The sequence below is a fragment of the Cephus cinctus genome, unplaced genomic scaffold (assembly GCF_000341935.2).
Source record: "Cephus cinctus unplaced genomic scaffold, Ccin1 Ccin1_scaffold0007, whole genome shotgun sequence".
NCBI classification, from domain to species: domain Eukaryota; kingdom Metazoa; phylum Arthropoda; class Insecta; order Hymenoptera; family Cephidae; genus Cephus; species Cephus cinctus.
In genome coordinates this window covers 247299-253859 of record NW_014332758.1, presented here as the reverse complement: position 1 = coordinate 253859, position 6561 = coordinate 247299, and positions in this window count along the sequence as shown.

Genomic DNA, 6561 nt, shown 5'->3' with positions numbered 1-6561 from the left:
TATGCGAACAGTTCACTTAGTTATGGCTGAAAAAATACAACTATCGTCGAGTAAATTCTGTTAGTTTACAGTAGGTCGAGGAAAGAGTAAAGATATGTTTCAGATTGGAATTCGGTAATTTACGATACGGTAACATGAGTTACGTACCAGTTTAATTGGAGAGCCAGACGAAATTTTCGCTCGAGTCGATCCTTAATTCCAGCGATGCGTTTTAGCGGATTCAATCGGGACGAGGAAGTGTCCGTAATGAATTGACGGGATCATTTAGATAGCATTGTAGCGTACAGCTGCTGATTATTTCTAATGAAGCTTATTTATCGCACTATTCACCTCGGCAATATCTTCCCGAGTAATCGTCCCTCTATAGTTCGTCCACCAGGAGATCTTGCCCTCGTTAGAGGTTAGCTTCGCTTTGTTCGTTCGCTCGTCGCCTTCTTCGCGCTTCTACTTGGTTCCCTGGACGTGGAACGAACCTTAACGTGAATACCTTCTAGTTTCGTTTTATTCTCGACTACCAGGGAAAATCATATACCGGAGCCCAACTGCAACCCTAATGTAATAATAATTGGATTATTTACATTTAACTGACCTAACTTCATAAGCGTCTTCGACTCGGCTGCATTTGCGCCGCATATTTTACGCAAATGGCTCCAAGTCGTTAATTGTTTTGTGTACAGTGTTGGTCAGCCGACTGATAACCAGTTGTTCACTCTAAAGGACTAAATATATACATTAAAACTGTATGCCTACTTTTTGCATTTCAAGCGTTATTTAATATCATTGCGAATTATACCTTTTAATTTAGCATTATTTCTGCTTAGTACTTTCTTGTCTATGAATCTGCTTCTTTGCGTTAACTCCGTTTAAGGGTCATATTAATACTCATTTTGCATTATGCTATGCTATGTGTATTATTTATAAGTTAATTCTCAAAGGCTAATTGTAAGTCAACAGTACATCGATATGAGTTCATTTACATGCAAATATGACAATAAATTATGCCCAAAATATTAGATACATTTCAAAAGAATTTCCCTTGAAGTTTCTAATATATATTTACAGCTTTGAAGCTGATTGTTAAATATCACTGGTTTTTATCGATCTTAGAAACCGATCGCTAACAGCTCGATTCGACTCGCACTGGCAACAGGAGCACGAATGATTCGAGTCATTAATAACGATACGCACAGTGCTCACCAGGATCCGAACACGCTACCATTTAAATGATTGCAGATGACCATTGCTCGGCGTAACATCGATCAAACGCTCCATGCTTCGTCAAGCGCCGACAAATAATTGTCCACTTCGTTGTAGGACTAAACCGAGCAAAGTTGACTTTGTATGAGTCAAACATTACGCGACCGACCTCTTGTTCTGATAAGGTTGTTTGACTGACTCGGATTGACATCTGCATGACGGATACACGGGTTATCAATGAACGAAAATTCGAAATAGGGCGGTAGAAGTAACTATGCTTCGTTAGAGGCTGTGCTGATAAAACACATTTATACAATTTACAATTAAACTTTTAACTGCGCGAGACTCATTTTATTGCTAGATTTTTCATTTACCTAGTCATAAGGATGTATTAGTTAAAGAAACATAATTTTTTCAAGTCAAGTTTTGCCATAATTATGCCCTACATGGTATGCATTATCCCGGTTGCACTGTAGGTCTATGGCATTTTTCTGGCTCGTGACCCCGGATGGGATCCTCTGTATCTGCAGGAAGCGAATGGCTAAGATACGATACGCAAGAGCACATTAATTGCGATACTAATTAAACAACAGATTTATCATTCTTAGTGACCGTGCGCCGCGGGTGGTGTCTCGCTAATAACCCCGCCGATTAATTGAAACCGAGTCCTTTGAAGAAACCAATGCTACGAGTTTCCAAGGTACGAGCTACGAACTACGGGACTGTGCAGCGTACAACTGGTTCGACGTTCGATTATTTATTACGGACCCTTTGCGGGCTCACGAACAGAAACCAACCTATCTTTCAAAGTCCCTGAAACGCACATGGTAACTCGTTCAATTTCTTACGTGTAAGCATCGATGCTTTTCATTATTTCAATAAAATACAGATGGTCTAGCGTACATATACTTGACAAGAGGGATGTTTCCTCTGGTATACATGAGGCTGAGAAACCCGACTTTTTTAAAATGGTTAATATAAAATTAATTATACCAATCATTTATTAATTTTACATCGTTTAAGCTCTCGATGCGATTTATCAGCTGATAAGTTTATTGATTTTCCTCTTACACATAAATGGATGATAATCTAACATGCATGTAAAATATATAAAAATCTTCGACTCTGTGATAGAGCAATAAAGGATCTAAAGTAGATGCACCGTGTCTTATAAGTAATCATTTCGAGCAATGCTCCTCGAGTTTACGCGAACTGACTTGAACCCATTGAATCTCTTCCGGGAGTACGACCCTTCATTTTCTACACCCTCCATGTGTCCGAATGGATGCAGGGCGTCTCGACTTGCACTCAACGTGATTCAATTACGGCGAACATGCGCGCAAGAAGCCACCAGCCACTGGCCACTGCCAATCCCGTTTCGAGTCAAGAAAAATCAGGGACGAATACCTCGCACCGAGATTGCACGTTTCGTATTTTAATGTGCCGCCGAGATGCACTTAAGCGTATTCTAAAGTGGATGTACACAGTGTTTATCAGACAAAGTACCTATGGATGTAATACGCGTATAGAATGAATATTCTTGTTCGGCAAATCGCGAAGAGCGTTACGCTCATGAAGGATATGAAGATACAGGGCGTTTCAAAGGCAAAGTAATTCCTTTTAAGTATACCAACTTATCGATCCCATTTACTCACCTGCGTTGCTACTTACCTGCCTATCTTTCAATAAAGTGACAGATTATTGAACGCGATAAATAATCGATAACGATGTTCCCATCACCCATCGATTTTACGAAGGGGAAAGTCCGATGCCGATTATATCAGTGTAGCGCATCAAGAAGCACCTTAATTTACCGAGCGACTCGAGCTACCTCGTGTCCCGCTAATTAATGTCCGACAGTTTTCAAGTTTTTGCGTCGCGTTTAAGCCGTGCGAGAATCTCGCGTAATAGAGCCGATTACAAGCCAATTAATGAGAGCCCTCGGTACATTAATTGCAATCACAAAATCGTTGAGAATTAAGAGGGGATACATATTGGCACAGAGGTGCATGCGTGTTTCGTAATTATATTTTCTCGCTCTCCCGTGACCAACCTATACTCGCTACTTGACCATTTGTCAAGATTTGCATCCTATTAGTCGTCTAGTCTGTTGTCTTACCTGCCTTGACCCCACCATTTTCTGCACAATCGTTCACGCGCCTCAACCCTTCTTACTATACGTATCGTATACTATAGTTATATTATCTTGTGCCTTATCTTCTGATCTCTCTCCCCCCCTCTCTCTCTCTCTCTCTCTTTCTCTCTATCAACCCCGACCCGTATCCGTTAGTAATGATCATGATATTTTTTAAAAATAAAACTCTACTTGCATTGGTTAATTGCAAGTTCTCATCTTAGCAAGTTCTGGTTAATCATTTGCATGAACGAGATACTTTTTATATTAAAAGATCTCGTTGGTTTTCTTTCGATATTTAATATTGAAGAGATGATATTTCTCGACATTTCACTTGGATCGGTACTCACCGTCCATTGCTAATAACGGATTTACTTCAATGGCCTCTGATCATACAGAGCTTTCCTCCAATTATTCATCCTTTTTTCTCCAAAATTGCTGTAATACCCGCTATTTGCCGAGCGTTTCATAAATAGGTGCATCCCTGAGGAAATTTTAATAAAATTACACTCTTCCTCCTTTACATCCTGAGAAAGCTGAATGGTCGATTATATGGAATACTTTATAAATTATTTCTTCAAGAAGCTCTTTTTCACTCTTTCTACCTTTTTTCCAAATCACCATACGTATAAAAGTATAGTTCTTATGGCGGGTTTGCGTCTATTCGGGCGACTTCAGGATCTTCATCGTATTTGAGGTCCCTCGTATAGTATGCGAAGCCTCGGGCCTCTTCGTGCTTCAACGTTGTACGACAGCCTTGCATTACGCGAGTCATCGATGGATAGGTAAATTATTAAGATTACCCGATGCGCCTCGGGAGACTGTTTGAAGTCCCTTTTACGTTTTTACTTGGAAATTAATCATAAACCGATGTAAAAGTTTTCTTTGGCACATTAAACTATTGCTCCTCGTATAAACTATACTGTGGAATTATACATAGTTCGAAGTGTTTAGTCTATCCGATTGAGATCGTGGAGCGCCCGAACAAAGGGGAGGAACACAACAAATTTGTAATGTCCTTGAAAGCTCCTCTCTGGGACGCAGGAAGAAGTCATTCGTTCGGTGAAGTTTCAGCCGAGAACAAGCTGCCGTACACTAATAAAAATAAAGATTTGAAATTTACTATAAACATAGAATTTTATAGGTACTGGAAAACTATGGTTAAACGATGGGAGTATACAGTAAAGCAGTGAAGGGCCAGCGAGCATAACGAACGAGCCTTACTGACATTGCCTTACCGATCGATACTTTATGGTACAGCACGAGTCTCTAAAGAACGGAGGCCGCTGTTGAGAGAATAACACGATTAAAATTCCAATGACTACCATGGTAGTTATCGGACGATCATCGAACCTCACGTTATTCGATTTCGGCTTGGAGCAACGATTGTTTCCGTAAGACGACCACGCGCTGCCAAGAAGTAACTTCAATTAAATGATAAGAGTGGCTCTGGAGAACGGCAGTAAGAGAGGAGAGGGAGAGACTGAAAGATAGAGCGAGCGAGAGAAACGGAGGGAAAGAGCCACAGAGTAAAAGAGGTTGGTCTTGTATAGGAAAACGAGACGAGGCTTCGCAACGGTCTTTACGGATTCGGCATTAACGGTATTCATAGGTAGCGTAGGTGGATGTCCTTGATCTTGAGATAGCTATCAGGACCTCAGCACCAGGTGTCCTGTTCACGGAGGCCGTGTTCGATAATCACGTGTCGTTGACATTGTATTCACCCGGACTGGCGTGGAACGGTAGAGAAACGTTTTCTCGAGGTTGGAACACGAAGTGGAGGGAGCAGACGAGACTAGGAAAATCAGAGGATGTTCCTGGAAGTGATCCAACGATCATGATATCTTAGCCTCAGAGGCGCTGAGGAGTTTGTACATATCTAACTGGGCAATCAGCAGGATAGTCGAAGAAGAGAGCTCCGTGTTCAGCGAGGAATTCTGTAAAAGGACAAAGGATTACATAGGTACCGTCCCCTTGAGAATGAAGGAAGCTTGGTCGTCGGAAAGTGCAAGCAGCAGTAGAGACACGGAGGCACGTGTCAGCTGAGCATGCGTTCTATGCGGAACGCAGAGGGTGTCCAGCATGGGCGACATCATGCGACAGACTGGGAAACTAAATAGAATGGTGGCGTCCGGATGTCACTCACCGGTGACTCGGTGGTTGGCGCATTGTTCTCCGTCTCGTGAAAGAGAGTCCTCCATACTCGGTACTGCGGAGCGAGCAGCACAAGACGAGAGTCAGGCCGACGAGACACGAGGGGATCTGAGCGGACTTCTCGAAAGTTCGCCGCTCTTCTTATCGATATATTATCCGCGCATCGACAGGATAAGCATGCGTTCGCAAATAACAATGTGAAATGCAAATGGCGGATGTTTCACATGGGTCTACGCGTGGTGTGCCCAACGGCGGCCGCTTTGAGTCACCCGGAGAGATCTCTGTAAATCATGGCGCGCGCGCACTGGCGGACGCGCACATAACCGTGCCGCCCCGCATAGCATTACGGGAACACACGTTTCCCCGACTCTATCTAGTGGGAAATCTCCAGGTAGCGCACTGAATCTCCTTTGGATCTCTCGTAATCTGCCAAGCGGCCTCCTCTCTTGGTACCCACCGACGAAATTCATCCACCACCAACGTACGGAGGACGCCAAGAGAATAAAGCCACCGAAGCTTCGATCGGTCTCATTATTTCAATTGACTGCTTCCATCCTTAAAGTAACGACTTCTCATGCCGCAACGGCAGAAATCGTAAATTTTAATTGGAGCTCGACACTGCGATGAATCCTTGTTGGTACAGAGAATATTGCTTAATAAAGAGTCAAGTTGACGCTGCGGCTACGATGCACTAAATGTACCTCGGTTACGAGGGTACGATCAGACGGGGTTAGGTTAGCTAAGATACGAGTAGTACATTGATGCCACGCCTCAGGCTCTCTCTCATTATGCCAGAAACATTGCATGCTTCTCGAAGCGCTATAAAACTTCATTTACCCACGGAACAATTGACCGGATCGTGAAACGCGATAAATAATTTGATTAAAGGTAGAAGGGGCTGCTTGACCTTGAACCTTTCTAGGGAGGACACCTCACTAAGAGATCCTTCCTCGGGAGTAACGAACTCTCGCCCGGGGCTCACTGGGTCCACTGCGAAGACCTACGACTTCGTCTTCGTCCTGCTTACGTGCACGCGACCAACCTTCATTTTTCTTAAACGATCACGCTCTTCGCGA